Source organism: Puma concolor, chromosome A1 (genome assembly GCF_028749965.1).
Source record: "Puma concolor isolate L17-30 chromosome A1, mPumCon1.1.hap2, whole genome shotgun sequence".
NCBI classification, from domain to species: domain Eukaryota; kingdom Metazoa; phylum Chordata; class Mammalia; order Carnivora; family Felidae; genus Puma; species Puma concolor.
The window spans coordinates 18,251,100-18,275,334 of NC_141667.1; the positions used below are offsets into that span (position 1 = coordinate 18,251,100).

At 34.0% G+C, this 24,235-nt stretch overlaps 1 protein-coding gene across 2 annotated transcripts in view; it reads right to left on the reverse strand.

Annotated features, from left to right (window-relative positions):
* The window catches only part of CDH12 (cadherin 12), a 1,063,313-nt gene that overhangs the window by 584,763 nt on the left and 454,315 nt on the right, over window positions 1-24,235 (reverse strand). The window lies entirely within an intron of this gene.

Below are 24,235 nucleotides of genomic sequence, written 5' to 3' on the forward strand. Positions count from 1 at the left end.
CCATTCTGTTTCCTAAATTACAATCCCTTGCTCCCCTTTATCTCCCGTTCACGTATCAGCCACGGTCAAGGAATCACCAAATACTATTCTCAAGGGTCTTAATGGAATCCATTTAATCTTGTCCATCTAACTATCACTATCCTAGTTAATACATTACCATATCTTGTCTGACCTACTAAAGTATCCTCCAACTCTAAACGTTCCATTTCTTTTTAACTATTTCTGCACTGGACAGTAAGAATGACTTTTCTGAATCCCGAACTGATTACAACACTACCTAATTAAACACCTGTTTTATCTTTCCTCATGGCGTCTGCCTGAGTTTCACATGTGTCATGATTCTCTCTATGCTTGTTTGTCTTGCATCATCCATCACTAGTCATCTACACCTCCTCTCAAACTATTTACACCCTACTTTGTAATAAATCTGCTGCTTGATTTTGTTCTACAGAGAAAAAAAAAGAAAGAAAGAAAGCTCTTTTACCTATTGTTTCCTCTATCTAAAATTCTCATCTTTTCTCTTCTTTCACTTTATTTAACTCACAAAAGCAATTATTGTCCTTTCTTTGGTCAGCCTTCCTTTTCTCTGTCCAGATTTAGTTTAGAATCTCAATCACATCTTCACACAGGACATGTTTTTACTGCTTCCTTCCACACACCATACGGTATGGAAATTGCCCAGATCATTCTCAATCTCTCCACCCGATTGTGAGTTTTCAGATGGCATATTATAATTTTTTCTACTCTATTACATTATACTACAATCTACTTATTTCAAGTTTATTTTTTGGTTTTAATACCAAAAGTTCATATCAGAAGTTTTGAGTGTAAAATCTCATTAGTTATTGATATTGACAGTGATGTGGACAGGACAGAACAGTGTCTTCAGAGGTGAGCACAGGTAAGTGAAACTCGTATCAAAATGGTGTGATTTCCACTTTTATCTCTGTTTATAAAAGCTGTGATTAAAGAAGCTAAATCCTTAAAGTTAAGAAACCACAGATACTTAGAATTTCAGAGACTTTTGGGGGTAGCAGTTATTACTGAAATCTATGTCTCCAACACTCTAGTGAGGGCTAATCTACCACAGAAGGATCCTAAAAACATGTCTTCCTCCCCTGTGCTTCCTCTCCAAAATAGTTGATCCCAATGTAGGTCAACTATCCAATGTACTAGTTTCTAACTGTCAAAATCATTTTTAATACATTCTTCAAACTATCTGGCACCCCTGTGACCTGGAGCAACAAAAGTAATCAAAACCTTCAGCTTGCTGCCAACGAGCATTGTAAGACTCAAGTTGTATTCTATACGTATATTATATATACACAACCACATAGTACATATGACATGTGTGGGTTATTTATAATTATAAATACTTATATGACAATATACAAATTATATGACTATATGCAGAATATACATTATATACACATATAAATATAGTATTTGCATATAAATTTATATGCATGTATTTGGACTGCAGTCCATACTGCTGAATTGGACCCAACATCATTTAAATCAAAATATGTAGAAGAAGCACATTCTCCCACATTTGGAAAAGCCCCTAGAATGATGACCAATTCCACTGGTAAAATTATTCTTATACCTTCAACCCATTTTTCCCCCAACAATGGTAACAGATAATGTTTCCACTAAATAATATATTGATGTCTTTTTCAGTAGATAATTAATAAGCTACCTGAATATCTATTATCAACATTCCACAATATGCTATACTGACTTACCTATTACTAAAAGTATTAAGCCATACACTGAGGATATTTATTTCAATATACTAATTAAAAGTTCCAGAAAACTATCTGCACAAACAGTACTTAAAATACATATCTAGAGATTACCTATAAATATTTCAAGGTATCTTTTGTGTAAGAAAAAGTAAGAGAGTAAAAGTCCTTATGTAAGTTCTCAAACAATAAGGGAGTATAGTCTTGGAACTCTGTTCTCCATATTAAAGATTTCCACAGTGACTAAGCCACTTTGACACTTAGAAAAAAAATTTTTTTTTTTCTTTTCCTCTTAGAGAAACCTCTTACATATCTGTGCACTGTGTTTTTTAGTCTACTTCTTTGTGGTACACTATTGTAACACAACATGTTCCTAGGCAGGAACAAAAAAAAAAAAAAAAAAAAGAGGACTATACCCCATGTTTTACTTGTATTTCTTATTTACCAATAGAAAACTTATTGAAAACCAATATATTTTACAAAGTTAAGGATATGACTTCTTGTTGGATTTGAAAAAATAAGGCACAAGATGAGACTCATGTATCTTTGCTCTCTCTTGTGATAAAATTCATGTTAATGGAAAATTATAAAATTCTCTGCTTTAATCTTGGTTTGAATTTCCTTTTTTAAATTTTATAACTGAAGAAAAATCCACTCAATACTTCATATACAAAAAAAATTAAAAGCTCAATGATGTCATGGCCACTGAAATAAAGCAAACAGGCTTACATATTTGAAGGAGAGAGTAGGCCCAAGCCTGAATTCCAGTGCTGTGCCACTGGTATTAATTGCCTAGAACATGGTATTACTAAAGGTTTTGAAGCTAAGATGTGGTAATTCTGGGAAAAAAGGTCTGGGTCAGTTAATGTTATTTTCCATAACTGAAAGTTAAATGCTGAGAATAGTGGCTAGTACATAGTAAGTATGATAAAAGTATAGACTATGATATTACTTTATGAAAATTATGATAATGAAACTATTGTTTTGATTATTTATAATTTCACTGACTAGAACTAAGATTGATATCTCATTTAGATTCTGAATAGTAAAAATGGCAGGATATAAGAGTGTATCCTTCCAATGAAGAAGTTTGCTAGATGTGAAGATTATTGCTTGTTTAAAACATACATTTGGGATATAGAAGAAATGTTGTATGTTATATTTCACAAAACAAATTCTAAGAGATGAGAGACAGCACCTGCCCAAAGAAGGATGGGGGAAGGAATCGCATAACAGGTGCTAGATTTTGAATGCGTCACACCAAACTGTCCCTCCAGTTGGCCAAAGTTGTGAAAAAAAGTGGAACAGATAAGAAAGCTAGAAAAAAAAAATCAGGTCTGGCATAGTAATCTAAAGATCAAGAACATCATTTTTCAAATAAAGGCACTCTATTAAAGGGAAATGTTGCTGTCTCTAATTATGAAGAAGCATCTGGAAATAAATGTCAGAAAAGATGCATAATAAAAAACAAGATAAAATAAAATACTGAATATTGTTTCTAAAAACCCATTTACAATAATTTAAAAATAGATGAAATATATTTTATAGTATAAACGTCTTCATTAATAGATAGATTTATTATAACAATTGACAACCCATAGTCCTGTGCTTATGTGGTACTGGTAATTATCATGATACATCAACAAGGTAGGGATTATCTCAACCCAATTATCTCTTACCAGTTTTATAGATGATAAACTCAGGTTCATTTACATCATTTACTCAAATAATATGATTAGCCAATGGTAAGAGATAGGCTTCATATCCTCATCTTTCTGACAGGTCATCAGTTCTGTAGGTTATCTTGGTGAACTTCACCAGGTGATATTATTTTTTTTTTCTTTTTAAAGTTTATATTTAACTTGAAATATATCCAACTATATCCAGCTATACTATAGTATAGCTATATCCAACTAGCTAACATACAATGTAATATTAGTTTTAGGTATAGAATTTAGCGATCCATCAATCACATACAACACCGGGTGCTCATCACCAGTGCCCTCCTTAATACCCATAACCCATTTAACCATGTGATTTTAAACCATAAGCCTTCCTATATTAATTTCTTTAAAATTTACTTATTTTTGAGAGAGAGAGAGACAGAGACAGAGACAAAGCATGAGCAGGGGACGGGCAGAGAGGGAGACACAGAACTGGAAGTTGCTCCAGGCTCCACGCTGTTAGCACAGAGCCCAATGAGGGACTCAAACTCATGAACTGTGAGATCATGACCTGAGCTGAAGTTGGAGGCTTAACCAACTGAGCCACCCTGGTGCCCCTAAACCATAAACCTTCCAAAGGAGATGTTGGTCAGCACAATTAGAGCTCAAGAGATTACTCTATGCCACTACTTTTTTTTTTTCTATGTCACTGCTGTTAAATGTTATCCACCGCCCCCCACCCCCGCCAGAGGACAACTAAAAATTACATAAGCTGTAGTGTTCAACTCAATGTAATTCATTCACTAATATTATTGAAGAGTGTGCTTATTTTTTAACTTACATAGTACTGACCTAACGTTTTTGTTGCTATATTTTAGAAATTCAGACAAGACAGTTTCAATTTATGTTATCTTTAATACAATAGTTCTGGTTCTTATATAGCTTCCTGGGAAAATAATGACTTTGGAGGATAGGTTTATGTGCATTTTCATGAAGACTTCAGGGAACACCTCATCAATCTATTTGTTGAAGTGACAACTGGGTTAAATTAATTGGATAATGATTTAATCCTTCATTCCAATATTTTCTCAATCGCAGGGTTTTGTTTTTCTTCTCTGAAGTCATTCTACTTACTCAGTAGACAAGTGACAACAGAATATACAGGTTAATGTACTATGTGTTTTTAAATCATAATTGTTTTTAATTTAAAATGTCTTCTTTCATCCCCATCCCAAGATAAACATCAATATTGAAATTTCTATCATCTTTCCACAAACATATCCATATTCCCTTGATCAATGTTTCCAGTATTTACTATGTATAAGAATCAGCTAGATTCCCCAGTTCTAATTCCAATAGGGATGAAAATAAAAACATGGCTGTATTTTAAAATGAATATCGATCACCATATTCATATACTATTACTATAAAAACATGCACAAAACTCAGCTTGAGTTCATATGGTATAGCCAGTTGAATGAGAATTCAAAGTTTGATGGTTATTCATAAATGTGTGCAGTTTTCAATTTCTTTTACAGGACCACTGACTTTCATTACTTTTAATATACAATATCAATACAATTTTGAATCATTTTGTAAATTGTTATGTATTTAATGGATATAATGCTTATTACATTAATGTTGATCTATACCTTGCTACTTTATCTTCACAGAAAGTTACTGTGAATAGAATTATAGCACATAAAAATATTCGGTGAATAAAAATGCTACTGAAAATATAACCTAAAATATAAACCAAAAACTGCATGTTATGTACTAAAGTGGCCATTAGCTGTGGCTTGCATTACTTATAAATATATTCAATATTTGTAGGTTTTCCCTTTTTTAAGTACTCTTAACCATCATTTAAAAAAAGGATTGTAGGGGTGCCTGGGTGGCGCAGTCGGTTAAGCGTCCGACTGCAGCCAGGTCACGATCTCGCGGTCCGGGAGTTCGAGCCCCGCCGTCAGGCTCTGGGCTGATGGATCAGAGCCTGGAGCCTGTTTCCGATTCTGTGTCTCCCTCTCTCTCTGCCCCTCCCCCGTTCATGCTCTGTCTCTCTCTGTTCCAAAAATAAACGTTGAAAAAAAATTAAAAATAAACAAATAAATAAATAAATAAATAAAGGATTGTAGGGGCGCCTGGGTGGCTCAGTCGGTTAAGCGGCCGACTTCGGCTCAGGTCATGATCTCGCGGTCCGTGAGTTCAAGCCCCGCGTCGGGCTCTGTGCTGACAGCTCAGAGCCTGGAGCCTGTTTCGGATTCTGTGTCTCCCTCTCTCTGACCCTCCCCCATTCATGCTCTGTCTCTGTCTCAAAAATAAAAATAAACGTTAAAAAAATTAAAAAAAAATAAAAAAGGATTGTATACATTTATTATATTCATTATTGAGAAGAAAAATGTGGCATAGTTAAATGAGGAAAAAGTGATGTTATAAGAAGATGCCTAATGTTGAGGATGAGAAATCAATCCCTGCCTACTCCTTGGTTGATAATACAGGCTCTATATAAACAATCATTCTTATTTTAGTCCCTTCTGTCTTTGAGGAAATGGTGTTCTTCTTTGTGCCCAGGGTCACTTTTTTCACCTATGGCTTAGTCCTATTCTTTTTTTTTTTTTTCCTTTGTAGTTATTTTGCCATCTGTAATCCATAGTCTATTGCATTTTCAATATTTTCCTCCCTGTAACTGTTTTCATCAGAATATTAAAATTCTTGATATTCCTCTATCATCAAAATAATCTTCCTTCAAGCCTACATCATTATGACCATCAGCCATCCTTCTGGCTCTTGCCTTACATTAATAGCAACTCTTCTAGAAACACAAGTGCTTCTTTGCTCTTGATATTTTTTAATGTCTCATTCAAAATTATTCCTGCTTAACTCTCTACTATTCCCATCCAGTTAGTATTTCCAAAACAAGAAAATTGTGAGAACAGAGATAAAAGATTTGAGAATCACCAGAATTTAAGTAATTGTTGGAGCTATGTGAGCACAAAGTGTCTCGTAGGGATTATGTCTGTCATGAAAAGTTAAAGAAATGCTGAACTCAAAGTGCACAAGGTTTTAGAAGAAATAAGGCAGAAAATTTGAAGAGGCATGGCTGGCTAGAGAATTTACAAGAAAATTAGGACAAAGCACTAGAACACTGGGAGATCATAGTTACAGAGGAAAGAGGAATCAGAGATCTAAAATGCCCCACGAGGGGCGCCTGGGTGGCGCAGTCGGTTAAGCGTCCGACTTCAGCCAGGTCACGATCTCGCGGTCCGTGAGTTCGAGCCCCGCGTCAGGCTCTGGGCTGATGGCTCGGAGCCTGGAGCCTGTTTCCGATTCTGTGTCTCCCTCTCTCTCTGCCCCTCCCCCGTTCATGCTCTGTCTCTCTCTGTCCCCAAAATAAATAAACGTTGAAAAAAAAATTAAAAAAAAAAAAAAATAAAATGCCCCACGAAATAAAGTCTATGGTACCATGGACTACACCAATATAAAGTCATAGTGAACTTGTTGACAAAGGCCTCAATGGAAGGTGGGGAACAAATGAGATTATACTGCTCACAATGTGAATAAATGGGCAGTGCAGCCACAGTGGTTTCATGTTTCTATTTCAAGGAATCTGGCTGGGATGGGAAGTTACAGAATAATAGCTATCACATGAGGGCTTAAGGCAAAGTTGTGTTTTACAATAACATTTCTTTACATTAGTATAGCATATAGGGATGCATATCACACACAGTATATCTTCACATTACTTTAGCAGTTTTCTAGCATTTTATTTAGCTTTCAGGTTTTTGTTTTGTTTTTTCAGCTTGTTCGTTTTCTTCAGAATTTTTTGATTTGTTGATGTCACTATTCTGGAAAAATAATTCCAACTGAATCTAAGTTTTCTGTTCTTTGTAGGTAATTTCATGTTTTTTTTTTCTCTCTCTCTCTCTCTTTATATATCACAAGTATTTTGTATATATTTTTTTTACTTTTCAAATATTATTTCATAAAAATTTTCCTGGGGAACCTGAGTAGTTCAGTGGGTTAAGCGTCTGACTCTTGATTTCATCTCAGGTCATAATCTCACTGTTTGTGAGGTTGAGCCTATGTCGGGCTCTGCACTAACACCACGGAGCCTGTTTGGGATTCTCTCTCTCTCTCTCTCTCTCTCTCTCTCTCTCTCTCTCTGCCTCTCCCCTGCTCATGTGTGCACAGTCTCAGTCTCTCTCTCAAAATAAATAAATAGGCATTATTTTCTTTCCTAAGCCTGGTAATTATATATAGTCCCCAAATTCAAACTCAGATAATTTATATGTATCATTTAAGTATATAGCTAAATGGACATACTGCACATTTATAATTAAATATATGCTTTGTCTCATACTGAAAATACTTGAGTTAATTCAAGTAGGCAAGAACATGTAGCATTAAAATCTATTTAAAACCTGTACACATAAGCCTAAATAATCAACATGGATACTTAATATAATGGATCTATATGAAAGCAACTTGGCCATTCAGTTTTGCACTTATTAGGTTGTCAGAAAGATGCAGACTGATGTTTAGATATGTGAAATTAACTTTTAACAATTACTATTTTTTTTAATATTTTGTTTTTAAGTAATCTCTAGACCCAAGGTGGGCCTTGAACTCATAACCCTGAGATCAAGTCACATTCTCCACTGACTGAGCCAGTCAGGCACCCACCAATTGCAGTTTTAATGGCAGAACAAGTCATTTATTCAAACTATTAAAATAAGACATTTTCGTCTTTTTTTTAAATTGAATCACTGATTGAATAAGCAAAAACCACTTGTACATTAACAATTCTAACACTAAAGTCCCACACATAATTATTACATTTCGATTATAAATTTCAGAGGTCAAATGGAATGTGGTTTTTTGGATTTACCTTTTCTAATGATAAAGTTTTAATAGAAATATAAAAGTGAAAAAAATTTTAGACCACTTTAAAACATTTTCTGAGTTAATAAAAGACCTACTCAATAAAATTAATAACATTACTTAGAGCCATATAATAAAAATGAAACCTGCTTATTTAGTGATAATACATTGTTCTTCCATCAGCAAACAAACCTCACATTAGCCATTTCTATCACTAAAATATATGCAGCTCATATACAGGATGGATGAAAATGTCCAATGAAAATATAATCTTAGTTTTTTTAGACTATGCAAGTTTCCAAGAAAATACTATGAAAAAAGTAATAGCCAAAGTTTAAAAATGGTTAGAGTTTTTAAACTCATTCTTTAAATAGTGTAGGTAGTTCTTTTTTTTTTTTTGAAATGCATAAAAATAAACTTTAACAATTAACAAAAAAAGAAATTGAGACTTTATTATTTGTTTTTTGGAAAATTGACCACACCTAAGGAAAGTAATTCCAGTCACTGTTTTAGAAGAAATAAGTTGTCCACAAGGTTAAAGAGTAATGGAAGGGATAATTTCAAAATCCATATCACCTCCTGGTAGGTTGCAAAAGTGGCTACAGATTTTTTTCTTCTTGTATCCACATTTCTCCCTCTGGGACACTTGGCTTTCCATAATGACTCTGAGTCCACTCATATGACTTGCTTCGTTTAATGGGATATTAACAAAAAAGAATTCACAGACTTCATTCAATTTTGATAAAATATCTACCAAATAAACCAGTCTGAATTACGATAGCGTGTCAATCATTCCTTTAAGTAAAACTTAGGTCCTATGGGAGAAAGTTGCCTGGTTCAGCCTACAACTCAGTCACATGTATACTTTTCCTTAATGTGTCACACGTCAGTTTGTAGATGTCTGTATGTGTACTTCCCATATCATGACAGGGTATTTTATTTTTTTAATTATTTTTAATATGAAATTTATATGACAGAGTATTTTAAAACATTGGGTATTCATTGGCCAATATTTAATAACTGTAATGATTTTTACTGTTTCTTCAAGGACAAGGTACAATTGGCTTTTAGTTTTCTTCCTGTGAGTGTGTGGTGAATAATACTCCTTCCTAGTGCAGTTTGGTGGCCCTTCCTTGGTTTGTATTAATGTGCCACCAATTTTACTCACTACTGATTTTGCACCATCTGTGCAACTATGGACAGAGTAAAAGAGAGGGAGGATGAGGAGAAAGAAGACAAGGGGTAAAGCGAAGGGGAGGAGGAGGAAGAGGGGTGGGAGAAAAAGGACAGAACTGGAATCTCTAGTCCAGGAAAAAAAATCATGCCTCCAGGCCAGGGAAGCCAAGCGATATTGATCTGAGGAATTTTGGAATAGCTATCCCCTCATGATTTCTCTGTTTCTCACCATCTTGTCACTTTTCCAGTGTGGGATAGGTCTACTTGATTTGATGACACTTTGGTGGTACTCAAAGGAGGTGACAGTATTATGCTTGTATGGGGTCCCTGAAAAGTTTGTAGCCAGGAGACCAGACTGTGGTCTGTAAAAATGATCACAAGTTCATTCTCTCCTTTGTATCCACCTCCTTTTGCCATGTATCAATGAATGGGGTCTTATTCTGACTTTGGGCTTTAATTTATGCATTGCTTTATCCAAAGGGATCATAGTCAACAGGGTGTATGCAGTGGATTCAGGGTGAGGCTTGTCTTCTTTCTTGCTTCTCTTAAGAACACTGTGAATAACTTCAAGTTAAAAAGCCCAGGCTAACATGTTGGAGAATGAAAGAAATAGGACCTAGTTACCCCTGCTGTTCCAGCTGAAAGCCAGCCAACCCCAACTGAGTGGCAACTGACAACAGAAACATGAGGACAGCTACCCACCCGAGTCCAGTGAGATCACCAACCTGCATCATCAGGAAGTAAGTAAATGATTGATGTTTTCGGCCACTAAATTATGTGGTGATTTGTTACTTAACAAAAGCTGATATACACTTTATGATCTATCTTTATGGAGTGTTCAGTACTGTTTATATATGATTGCATTCCTCTTTGTTCAAAATAGTCCCTCTTCTGGAATTATCCTAGTCTTGACCTTCTTCCCTAGTCTTACTCATTCAATTCCCTACAGTTTCTGTGTCTGTTCTTTATATCCTATTTTAATTTTTTTTTTTTTTACATTTTATTTAGTTTTTATAGACAGAGAGAGGCAGAGCACAAGTGGGGGAGGCGCAGAGAGAGGGAGAGAGACACAGAATCCGAAGCAGTCTCAGGCTCAGGCTCTGAGCTGTCAGCACAGAGCCTGACGTGGGGCTCAAACTCACAAACCTGGAGATCATGACCTGAGCTGAAGTCGGACATTTAACTAACAGAGCCACCCAGGCGCCCCTATATCCTATTTAAAGGAAAGTCTATCTTGGCTAATTTGTTTTTAACCATAATATAAACATAACAATGTAATAAGAGAAAAAAAGAAATTAATGATTTAAAGCTACTAATAAATATAAGAAAAATTAACTATTAAAACTCATTTTAATATAAAATATGAAATATACAGGAAAAATAAATATAATACCCAGAAAATTAAAAACAAAAGAATAATTCCTTTCATATATTATATGTCATTGATATAAAGAATTGAGTAATTATCTGCAAAGTGCTTTTCACTTAATAATAAAGCCTGTAGTATTTTGGACATTAGCATATCTATATCTACTTATTTCTTTTTAAAGGAATTCATAGTATTTTATTATATGCATCTCATAATTTATATTTAATAATAATATCTAGGCTATTTCTAGGTTTGTTACAGCTATGGTTTTGTGGGTATGGTAACTGAGGGTTTTGTTTTGGTTTTGGTTTGGTGTGTGTGTGTGTGTGTGTGTGTGTGTGTGTGTAGTTTTGTATTGTCTTTCAAGAGAGTGTGTCAATAAGTGTCCTTACAAATATGGCTTGTATAACTTGTGAGACTACATTTCTGGAATAACTTCCAAGAACTGAAATTATTTTCTTAAAAGACCTCTTACTTTGTCACAGAACTTTTTTGCTTTTACCCTGTTCTATTGCAATGGATCACTGAGAGATCTAGCAATTCCTTTACAACAGAGTTATTATATGAAGTGGGTACTTTACAAATATTTTGAAATTTTGTTGTTAAATGTAAAATCCATTTATAACATTAAATATAATGTAACAACCAGTGATAAATAGTTTTTCAATTTACTTAAAAATATTTGTTTTAATACATATTATATAGCTAGCAGACTTAAATGTATTAGTTGAGATGTGAACTGTATTTTTTCATATGGAGAAAGTTTTAGTTTCTTAATATGTATTACTTGTACATGATAATAACAATAAAGTAACTATACCATTTTAATCAGTTCATTTAAAGGAAAGAATTTTTTCATTTGGTAATCACATAAAATCATATTATGTTGGGGAACACACACACAAACACATGCACACACACAACACATGTTCTCATATCATTAATACAGACTTTATAAAAAATTTAATTTCTACACATATAAATTGGTAAAGCTATTGTTTAAGACATAATAGTCACTTTCCTCTTAAGCTCTTGTCTTTAATTTGGTTCCTGCTTTCTTTCAAATCTATTTTCTTTTATGTGCTACTACTTTTTGTTTGCTATAAGATAATGTAAGTTCTTACAAACAATAAACAAACAAATATTGAATCATACATATGGTCCATTTATATTCCTTTTGTACTTTAAATACTTTTCTATTTGATTTCATTCAATGGAAATTTGTGGGGTAAATACAACACAAAACAATACGGTAATATACCCCAAATATTCTAGTTATCTTCAAAAAAAGTAAACCTTAAATATTTGACATAAATACATAATGATATGGGGCTGATACAAGTATCAATATGAAGATGAATTTCTTTAGCTTCCTGGCTATTCAAACGAATCTAAATTTAATTACAGGAAATCAACCTGTGTTTGGACAACTGTCTGCCATCATTACAAGTGGTCTATTTTTTCATGTTGCAGTTAGTCATATTACTGCAGCTATTCCTCACTTGTATTATATCTTTATTTTATATTTTATTTCATTATTTTATTTTATCTTATTTTAATTCAATTTATTTTATTTTTATCCTCAAGTAAATTAACATACAGTGTAGTCTTGGCTTCAGAAGTAGAACCCAGTGATTCATCTCTTACATATGGCACCCAGTGCTCATCCTGAAGAGTGCCCTCTGCTATGCCCATCATCCATTTAACCCATGCCTGTCCCCCATCAACCCTCAGTTTGTTTTCTGTATTTAAGAGTCTCTTATGGTTTGCTTCCCTCTGTGTTTGTATCTTATTTTCTCTTCCCTTCCCCTATGTTCATCTGTTAAGTTTCTCAAATTCCACATATGAGTGAAATCATATGACATCTGTCTTTCCAGTTCCATCCGTGTTGCTGCAAATGGCAAGATTTCATTATTTTTCACTGCCGAGCAGTATTCCATGGTGTGGAATATACATACATACCACATCTTCTTAATGCATTCATCAGTTGATGGACATTTGGGCTCTTTACATATTGGCTATTGTTTTTTAGTGCTGTTATAAACATCGGGGTGCATGTTTCCCTTCAAATCAACATTTTTGTATCCTTTGGATAAATTCCTAGTAGTGTAATTGCTGGGATGTAGAATAGTTCTATAATTTTTTGAGGAACCTTCACACTGTTTCCCAGAGTGGGTGCACCAGTTTGCATTTCCACCAACAGTGCAATAGGGTTCCTGTTTCTCCATATCCTCACCAATATCTGTTGTTTCCTGAGTTGTTAATTTTAGCCATTCTGACTGGTGTAAAGCGGTATCTTGGGTGGTTTGGATTTATATTTCCCTGATGATGAATGATGTTGAGCATCTTTTCATGTGTCTGTTTGCCATCTGGATGTCTTCTTTTGAAAAAAAAAAGTCTATTCATGTCCTCTTCCCATTCCTTCACTGGATTATTTGTTTTTTGGGTGTTGAGTTTGGTAAGTTCTTTCTAGATTTTGGATACTAACCCTTTATCCGATATGTCATTTAAAAAAAAAAATAGAGAAAATGGGACATTTAGGCAAAACCACTGTATAGAGTTTGGATGTTTTGCCTGATGTTTCTTCCTCCTAAGCAGACCCATCCCAATATTTCATACAATGAAGCTTTTCTGTTTTCTCCCTTCATTCTTCCCACCCCACCTCAACTTCCTCCTTTCTCTAGCTTCTTGGTCTTCCTCCCCACTCTTTCTTCCACTTCTCTTGTCCCCTTCTCCCTCTTCTTTCTCCACTGTGCCTTTTCTTTCCCTCCTCTTCTCCCTTGTAGAAATGGGTATCTGGATAGGCAGGTGGGTATTCAGTGTCATCTATTCATACAAATATACTCTTCAGAGAATAAATGGAATGCTTTTGATCTGAACTTGATCTCTTAGTCATAAAACGAAAACCATCTAACAAATTGCTTGTATTCTATTTGCTATTTTTTTTCATTGTCTCTTTTATATTCCTATAATCAGTTCTTGCAAGATCTTTAGTAGGTAAATTAAGTTTCATTTGCTAAATTGCATTTAAAGAACTTCAAGAAACTGCTTTTTTCCATGAAGGTTCCCAATTATTGTAGAGCAAGAAAACCAGTATTCTTGTGTGTAAAGATGTAATACTTTATAAGATTGTGATATACTATATATTGCAGCGTATATGAACATAACCAAACATATAAAACACACAGAACACAATGGCCAGCATATATAATGTATTTGTAGCATTCAGGATTATGTTTAACTATGAGAAACAGACACTCCAGAGTGACCATAAACAAAACTCATCTCTCAGGTAAACATGTAGATAGATATAGGTTAGCTAAGGAAGGTGCAGCAACTCTGCTCTCAAAAAGCCCTCACACATGAAGATCATCTTCTAGTTTGTGGTCTGTCATCCCTAGGGTGTAATCCTTGTCTTCATGGTCCAAGATAGCAACTAGATGTCAACCCACTACATTAACATTGCATGATGCAGGTTGGAGGAAGGAAAAGAAGAAAAGGACAAAGGGTGCATTGTGTCTATTTTAACAAAGACTCCAAAGCTGTTCACCAAAAACACCTGCTTTCTTTCCAGCTTCTAAAACTAGTTAGATGGCCATACATGTCTTCACAAAAAAAAAACAAAAAAAACTGGAAATACAGTCTTATTATGAGAAACTAAATGCAGAACTATAAATGCAGAACTAAAATTTGAGGTTCTATTACTGTAAGGAAGAGTGATGGCAGATATGACTGGGATTGTTGGTAGATATTACTATAGTATTTACTAAATGATGCTAATTATTATTTATTTTATAACCTGAGAATGAGTTTCTGGGTAACATTATAAGATTGTAGAGCAAATTCTACATATTAAAGCTTCCTTCTAGTCCAATTCTGGAAGGAGATATTCTGAAACTTCAATAAGTACCTGTACATAAAATAGATATATTTTCATCTGTAGTGGAAATTCATTTGATTTCACTAAGAGTTTATCCTTCTTTCATGTAAAGTATAAATATTAAAATTAATTTGGAATATATACACGATAAATGGCTCACTGCAAGGTTTTCAGAGAAACAATGCAAGAGAGAGAGAGATCTAGAAAACCATCACAATTATGTCATATGCAAAATAACAAAGCTGTTTACAGCCAACTAACTGATGTGATTAAATCTATTATGATATAATAGTGTGTGTATATACATATATTTTCAGTTAAATTATTTGAACACTTACTATGTGCTGGGCCCTGAGTCAAGCACTCCACAAGCCTTATAACATGAGCAGATAAAGAAACTAAGGTAAAGAACAGTGGAAAGCTTGGAAGTCCAATGCAGGAGGGTGACTAGCTGTGTGATCCAAGTCTGTCTTGATTTTAAAGCATTTTCTTTTCTCCTCTAGAAAATCCACTTACCAGACTTAATGAAATCCCTTAGTAAGCTGAAAGAATAACCTTCCTTTAGGAATATGTTGGCAATTCCAAATTTATCTCAAAGCAAAATCACAGGTTCTTCAAGACTCCAAAATGTCCTCTTGAACCTTACACCATTTTGTCACATTATATCTTGACTGAAATTCAAGAACAGACCAACCTATTATCAATCCTCATACAAAACATCTTTATTATAATTCTGAAGCTACTAATTTGCCTTGTTTGACCACAAATTTTCTTTCTGTGAATCAAAGCCTACCTTTTCCTAAGTGTTTTATACTCACCCACCAAGGAAAACTTTATTTAAAAAAAATAAGAAAATATTAGATATAACTAGTTTTGCACACCTTTCTATAATGCTTAGAATTTTATTATTTTTCTTTTCTGTTGCTCCTGTCAGTACTATTCTATTATTTATTTTCATTGTAGTAATGTGTAAATCTAGCATTGTAGTCTGATTCAGTTAACAGTCCAGAAACTAAACATAAGTTTATTAGAGCAATGCAACAAAAACAATTTCTACAGAGATTACTCTTTTTTTTTCTTTTTTTGAAGTAAAGATACTTAATGCCAAGTTCTCCAGATTGGGATCTACTTAATTTTGGCTATACGAAGTTCTTATGATAAATTTGCAAGTTACTAGGTTGTATCTGTGACATTGAAAGTCAATGTATAATTAATTGGCCTGCTCAAAGTCATAACATCTTTGAATGAGAGATGAAGAGTATCCAATTAATACTGATGGCCAAATAATGAGATATTAAATACTGAGAGACACTAATTAGAACTCAATGCAAAGATACTTCCAGAATTATCCCAGAGTAATGTACTGGTTACAGTAGCTACCATTTATCATGATCAAGACTGACTATTTTTACACTGGTCTTTTACATAGCCTCAAAATCTTTTTACTACTTAAGAAAATACTTTAAATACTTTCAATCCTAGTAGAGAAGTGATTTTCTGCTAAATTAATTTGTTAGAAGTAATCTCCCACTGACTTCTAGTGTACTCTTTTCATGCTCCAGAAAGCTTCGGCTTTCTGAGGTGTTCAGATTAATAGTGCTCCCAGTAATAACGGTGATCACTCAAACCTCACAAAGATCTCTTGAACTTCATGGCTCATAGCAGAGAGATAAAATATTTTTCAGTGATACATCTCTCAGGTAAATAAAAACAGAACACTCATGGATAACTTCTTCAAATTAAAGAGAAAAAAAAGAAATGTATCATTACACATAAATATCAGGGTTTGGAAAAATTCACTTGGAAAATGACTAAGAATTCACACCCATTTGAGTAGACTGAGATAAAAAATTCATGGGAAGATTTTAAAAGTCCAGTTTTACTTAACTAGCATTTTTCCTTCTCATTTTTTTCTGGGTGAAGCAGTTATTGAAGATCAACTGTAAGACTACAGCTGTCTCTTCTCCTATCTTCTATTGACTATGTTAACTCTGAATAGGTACACTGCAACAAACTGTTACCAAGCAATTGAGAATCTGTACCTGGACTAAGTGGCTGCCACACAGTAGAAATAATGGCAAATGGAATTGTTTACCATTGTACATAATGGAGCAGCCAACAACGATTTGGTTTTGTGCTCATCGCCTACCAAGAAGCTAAATTTAGGGACTGGTTTTTTTTTTGTTTTTTTGCTTTTTGTTGTTTTCTTGGCAAGTAGCTCACTTCCAAGCTCCTGTATGTTAAGCATTCTTTAGAGGTTTATTTGTAGTATGTTGATTTTAAGTAAAAGAGAGTAAAAAGTAAATATTTGCCTGGCATATGACAACATGACCTATTTATAATAACACATATGAACATATGATATTAAGAAAGATTCCTATGCCCGCAGTGGCCTCAGAATCATAGTTACTATAGTCTCCATCGTTTTGCCTTTTTCCAGAGTGTCATCTTAGTAGAAACATACAGTAGTGTGAAGTCTTTTCAGAGTGGCCTCTTTCGTTTGGTAATAATATGTGTCTAGATTTCTTCCATGTCTTTTCATGACTTGATAGCTCATTTATTTTCAGCCTTAATATTCCACTATATGAAAGTACCACAGTTTATTTATCCACTCACCTACTTATGGATATCTTGGATGCTTCCCTATTTTGATAATTATCAATAAGGCTGCCCTAAACACCTGTGTGCAGGTTTTTGTGTGTGTATATAAGTTTTTAACACTTTTGGACAAATATCAAGGAATATGATTGCTGGATCATAACGTAAGTCTGTTTACTTTTGTGAGAAATTGCCAAACTGTCTTTAAAGTGACTGTGTCATTTTGCATTCCCACCAGCAATGAATGAGATTTCTTGTTGTTCCATATCCATACCAGAATTTGGTGTTGTCTGTGTTCCAAATTTTAGCCATTCTACATAGTGGTATGTCATTGCTGTTTTAATCGATTGCATTTCCAAAAATATTTGGAAAGATAAAATATGCTTAACAAATAATTTACATTTTACATTTTCTAACACTGAGAAAATATTTTTTATTGTTTTTGATATCCCTTATATTGGTCCCTAATCTTATGCTTAAATTTATTCTCCGATTCTTTTCTTTTTATAGTCTTCTTGATTAATTTTGTTTTGAATTGAGGCCTAGACCTTAAGTAAACCCACGTTTTCATCCTCTGTTCAATATTTTTTTCCTTCATAATCACAAACTCAAATTTCATTCATTATCATTCTGCTATATGTTTGTGTAATCACTCATTAATTCCACACACATTTATTCAATGCCCAGGTAGTACCTGATACAATTGTTGTACTGGAAATATTAAAGCTTGTATGAACGCATCCTTTGCTTCAGGAATTTACAACCTGATGGATTCAACAGATATGTAAATGAAAAATCACAATACAATATGATAAGTAGTATGACTGTAAAATTTTTAAATAAAAATAACATTTATTGGTCCCCTACCATGTCACAAAATCTGTAGAGTATTAATAAATATATATTTAAGTTTCACAACAAACCTATAAAATAAGCTTAATTTATTTAAGAAAATTAAGTACCTTCCCAAGGAAACTCAAAACATACTAAATGGTCAGGAATTCAAATGCACACAGTCTGGCCATGGTGCAGGTATCCTTCATCTAATTGCACACACACATTTTACCTTTTGGAACTGATTTTTGAAATTCAAATGGAAACTGAGTTGTGGCATGAGTATGAAAACTCTGAATTCAGAATCATAACCTTTGAAACCTAAAATGAAGTTTATTTATTTTTAAATATTTATTTATTTTGAGAGAGGGAGAGAGCAGAAAGCACAAGCAAGAGGAGGAGAGAGAGAGAGAGAGAGAGAGAGAATCCCAAGCAGGCTCCCAGCTGTCAGCATGAATCCTGACATGGGGCTCAATCTCATGAACCATGAGATCATGATCTGAGCTGAAACCAAGAGTCGAACACTTAACCGACTGAGCCACCAGGTGCCCCTAAAATGAAATGTAAACAATATGCAGGAAGCTGTTGTATATATTGTATATATTGTAAAGGAATCTATTTCCCCTACTAGACTATGCATTCTATATATATTCTGAGTCTTTCTCATCACTAATTTCTTCTTATGGCTAGAAATATATCCACCCCTAGAAACACCAATTATTCTTTACACTAAGAATGCACTTAAATGTCTCTCAAAGGACCAGAGAAACTGAAGGTGCATCAGAAATGACTCCACATCTATGTATAAGGCTATTCAGAATATACAATCTTTATGAAATGTTAAGATTTGTTGAAATATGGACATATTAGATAGAATTTGGGGAAATGATGGTGAGAAGAAAAAAAAGACAAAATCAAATCACATGAGGGAAATTAATTTTTCCCTCAAATAATTATAGCCTGAGTCTCTTAAAGTTCCATGTTTACTGGGAATTTCTCTCCATATATTTTCTCTCCATATGTAGACATCATATCAACATTTAAAAATATATACCAAATACAAATTTCCTCCTCCATTTTAATTTCCTTTCTAGACTTAAATTGACCCCCTTTTCCATTGACTTGCTGAATATTTCCATTTGGGTATGTTACAGGAGCATTAAATAAAATATATTCAAAATAGACCTCATCATCTTACTCCCTAAACGGTCTTTTACCTCTACTCTTCTCAGTTAAATAGGATAATCATCAACACAATCTATCATAATGCATTCTCATAGTCCTTGCATCTTGACATTATATTAGCTATACAATATCATGGATTGTATATAATGTCACTGAACAGAAGATTTATTATCTAAGCTTCTTCACATTCTTAATTCCATTGCCCACCTTAAAATTATATATTTCATGACTGTAAATATCACTGGAGTTTTGGAAATTCTATTTGGAGAACTCCATGATATGGGAACTACATTACTAAGAAAATCATTGGAGAAGGTAGAAGGAGAAAGAGAAGAGAAGGGAAAGGGGAGGAAGAAAGAAAGAGGCTATGGGAAGAAGCAGGGAGGGGTGGGGAATGAGTAGAAGGAGGAGGGAAAGAAAAACAGAAGAAACGAAAAAGAAAGGTTTTCTATAGTTGCAAAGTTTAGGGGAAAAATTCTTAGGTTGTTCTCCAAGTTTTGTAATACCCAAGATTCCAATATACACAGTGCCAATAAGTTTTTACCTTAAATGTACCCAAGATTCCAATAATTCTTAGCACATAGAAATTTATCTTTGTCAAAACTAGCTTTTCCAAATATGTTGGAACAAAAAAAAAATCTTTTTTTTTTTCTTTTCTCATAAAGATTACTTAATGGAACATTTGTTTGGGATTGATGATAGCTCAATCCCTAAATTATTTGTGTGTTTATTATCCCATAATTTTTTAAGGCTAGTAAAATACCTCTGAATGTCTAGTAACTAGCAGAGTGAATGGCAAATAAGGTGTACCCGCCTTCACATAGAAATGTCGTAACACTGATTCTAAGCTAAATTCAAAATTTGCTTCCTCCTGAAACCTTTTCCAGATCCATCAGACCTACTCAGGCCTCCAGTCTCATACACTTTCATTAGACTTTGTACTTTCTTTCCAGAGTCTCTTTCATAATTTTAATTGAACATTTAACTATAGTATTATTAGCATCATTTTTCCCTAAAGATACCAATTCTGACAAAATGATCATTGTATCCCCAGCACTTAGTGCAGTTCACAGGATTTAGCAGATGGCCAATTTTATATATATATATATATATATATATATATATATATATATATATATATATATATATATATATATATATATATTACTGACTGAATAGAGACATTGAAGCTCTGAGAGTTGACATGACTGTCTTCAACAGAACTAAATTAACAAGTTTAAGCAAGAGTCCAGATCTAAAACATAGTTCACAATTCTTTAGTCTAGACTTACATTTTTCAATATAGTAACTGCAAGGCACTTCTGACTATCTGAACCTGAATTTAAATTAAATGAAATATAATTAAAATTTGGGGGCCTTATTCACACTAGCCACATTTCAAATGCTCATTGTCTTATGTGGCCAATGACTAGCATACTGGACCGTGCAGAAGAATTTTTCAATCTTTGCAGAAAATTCTACCAGATAGCATTGCTCATACTAGATTTTATCAAACAGAGTGTGAAAAAAACCTAGTAAATTACTCCTCTCTTGAAACTGAAATATTAATCACATCTACCATATTATTGTATCTAGCTAGGAATTCTTTACTTTCAAAAGAGTTATTATTTTTAAAAATCCACAAAAAGCTCAAAAATAACATTTGAGAAGTAAATTTAAATCCAGCAGTGTTACTATTTACTTAAAAATAGTATAAATATGGTAAGACAATGAACCTCTGATTTATCTATGCTGATGACAGACAGAAATAAATTAGGTTCATTTTGATAGGAGAGATTTAATTAAGACAAATAATTTGACACTGCTTATGTCTACAAAGCACAATGTAAATTGAGGATCAGGCTAATTTGATGACCATGAATAAGCCAATAAAAGAAAGGATAAAAAAAAAAAAAACTATTACCTCCAATATCAATTTGGGATATAGAAGTTGACTCTATCTGGTTAATACAATTATTAATTTGTAGAGTTAAAGCCAAGGATGTTCAGACAGTTAAAATGTATATTATTCAGAAATAAAAACTGACTCCTTACTTTGGCAAAATACATAAATAATGGGAAAATATTATTCTTTACATTTAAGAAATACCTTAAAATTCATTGTTTCGAGAAAATGTTTACCAAACTCAAAACCACTAAATCACATTTAAGAAACCATTGTAATGTGGAAATGTAATATGGAAATGTAATGTGGAAATGGGTCAAAATGGGTTTGGTGTATTTAGTGAATGATTCAGGATGGAAAAAAAAAAAACTCAGCAATTTTATCAATTTACATATTACCAAATTGAGAAGTTCTTTGACATCTCAAAACTATCAACCTCAATGGAAGCAAAAGACATTTCTCTTTCAAAATACAAAGGCCTCATCCCAATAGATCTCAAGGACACCCAAGTCAGGATCCTACTGAGAGTGTTCTTGGAAATTTACCTTGTAATGTCCTTTCAGAAAATAAGCACACAGAAAACCTGAGGTAGTTATCAGCTGCACACATCAAATAAGCATGTGGAAAAATGGGCAGTCTCCAAAATAAAAAGGGTGGTGAACAGAATTCTAAAAATATCGTGAAAAAGTCTAACATTTTCTGAGTTTTCTGAAAGAATGTGCTGTTCTTACATGTGACCTGAATCAAGCAGTATCATCTGGGTGCTTCTAGGGAGCTTGAAGATTCTCTTTACTAATGAACATGTGCCAATTTTAATGTGATGAGGGAGCGTTATGAAGACAACGAATTTCTTGTATTCTTTTCCTGTATAAATTTGCATTAAAAGTGTCACCATTGAGACAACAGAAAAAGAACAATTATCATCACTGACCTCATCATCATAGTACTGATGAGAACCAACTCTGCTCAGAAGTTAAAACCCACAAGAGGGAGCAAAATGTGCCATGATGAGATCCATCACTTTGGCCTTTAGGTTCTTTTGAGCTGAAGGCAATGAAGACCCAGCAGACTCAGGACAAACTTTTTACCTCTCCTTTAATTGCCTAAAAGGATTTAGATAGGGGCCTGTGCCAGGAAGACAGTTATAAACAGAGATAACTTTATTTATAAGACTTATCTGTATGGCATGGTATACCTCTGTTTACCAAGCATTTCCTCTTCTCATCTTCACCTGAATAGTCTTCCTCTTCTTTGAAGTTCCAGACCTTTACTTTCTCCTTAGCTCAAGACTGTACATAAGCCCCAATTGCCTGATTGCCTTTGAGTTTTTGTGTCTTTGTGGGCTCCCCCTCTATATGTACATCATTAACTTTGTTCTCTCCTATTGTTCTGTCTTACGTCGATTTAATTATTACACCAGCTAGTAAATGTAGAATGGAAGAAGGGAAAAGTTTTTTGCCCCTAGATCTATGTCAGAGAGAAGAGGAATTTGTGTCTGATGTTCATCCTTATGGATATAAGACTGGGTTCTTAAAAATAGGCTAGTATAATGGAAAGTAGTAGAGGACACATGTAGAATGGTGTGCCATTGAAGTATGCATAGCATGGAACAGAAAGCAAATTTAAAAAGTTTTGTGCATGGGATTCTTCCAGGCTGTACAAATAATAGAAAAATCTCAATAAAGAAGTGGGAACTGAGTTGTTCCTTGAACTATAATAAAGGAGAAGTTTAAAATGTGAATTAACGTGCGGGAAGATGTATGTTTGATCTGGATTTACTGACTGTTAATGCAAAATGCTGGAACAGATATTCTCCACAATTAATTATGATAGCCACAGTCCATTTAAAATGGGAAATCATTATCCTTTTGAACCTCCTCTATCATCCAAGTCAATTCTAGTCTCTAAGTTTGTATCAGTTCCCCACTGCCACTGTAACAAATTACCACCAACAGGATTTTTAAAACAACATCAATATATTACCTTACAGTTCTAGAGGTCAGAATTCCAAAATCAGTTTCACTGGACTAAAATCAATGTATCAGCAGAAACATGTTCCTTCTGGATTCTCTAGAGGGAAACGACTTTCAGCCTTTAGAAAGACTGCCCTTTTTCCTTGGCTTGTGTCCCTGTTTTAACCTAACCTCTGTTTCCATCCTCACATCACCTTTGACTCTGACACTCTGCCTCCCTCTTATAAGGACCTTTGTGATTATATCCGGTCATCCTGGATAACCCAGGATAATCTTTCTATTTCAATATCCTTAGATTAATCACATCTGCAAAGTGCCTTTTCCCATGTAATGTAAAATATGCCTTACTTTATAACACAACTATATATAGTGGATCTGCATTCACTCTGTGAATGATTTGATAATATCTGGTATCTGCTCCAAAGTATATTTGTAAATATTTGTGAATATATACACATATATTTAATTATTCTGCTTTTGTTTTTAAATTTGAAAAAAACAACTCCCTTGCTTGATAGCAACTCCTTTGCTGGAGGGCTAGTTTTAAAGCTAAGAAGCTGATTTATCTATCTGAAAGTATTTTCTAGAGGTGAATCACATAACCTTTCATTGATGACATTTTTTTTCTTGGTATGAACCAAATATACAATTGCTAGAATAAAAGGAATGTGGCAATAACCTGGAGGTCATGAGCTTGAAAATCTACAGAAATGCTTAAAGTATGTTTTACATTATTCTACTGTTTTAATTGTGGATTTTGACTGCTTAATCTAAAACTAAGTCAATGGTCTTATTTTGAATTTTTTTTTTCAACGTTTATTTATTTTTGGGACAGAGAGAGACAGAGCATGAACGGGGGAGGGGCAGAGAGAGAGGGAGACACAGAATCGGAAACAGGCTCCAGGCTCTGAGCCATCAGCCCAGAGCCCAACGTGGGGCTCGAACTCCCAGACCGCGAGATGGTGACCTGGCTGAAGTCGGACGCTTAACCGACTGCGCCACCCAGGCGCCCCTCAATGGTCTT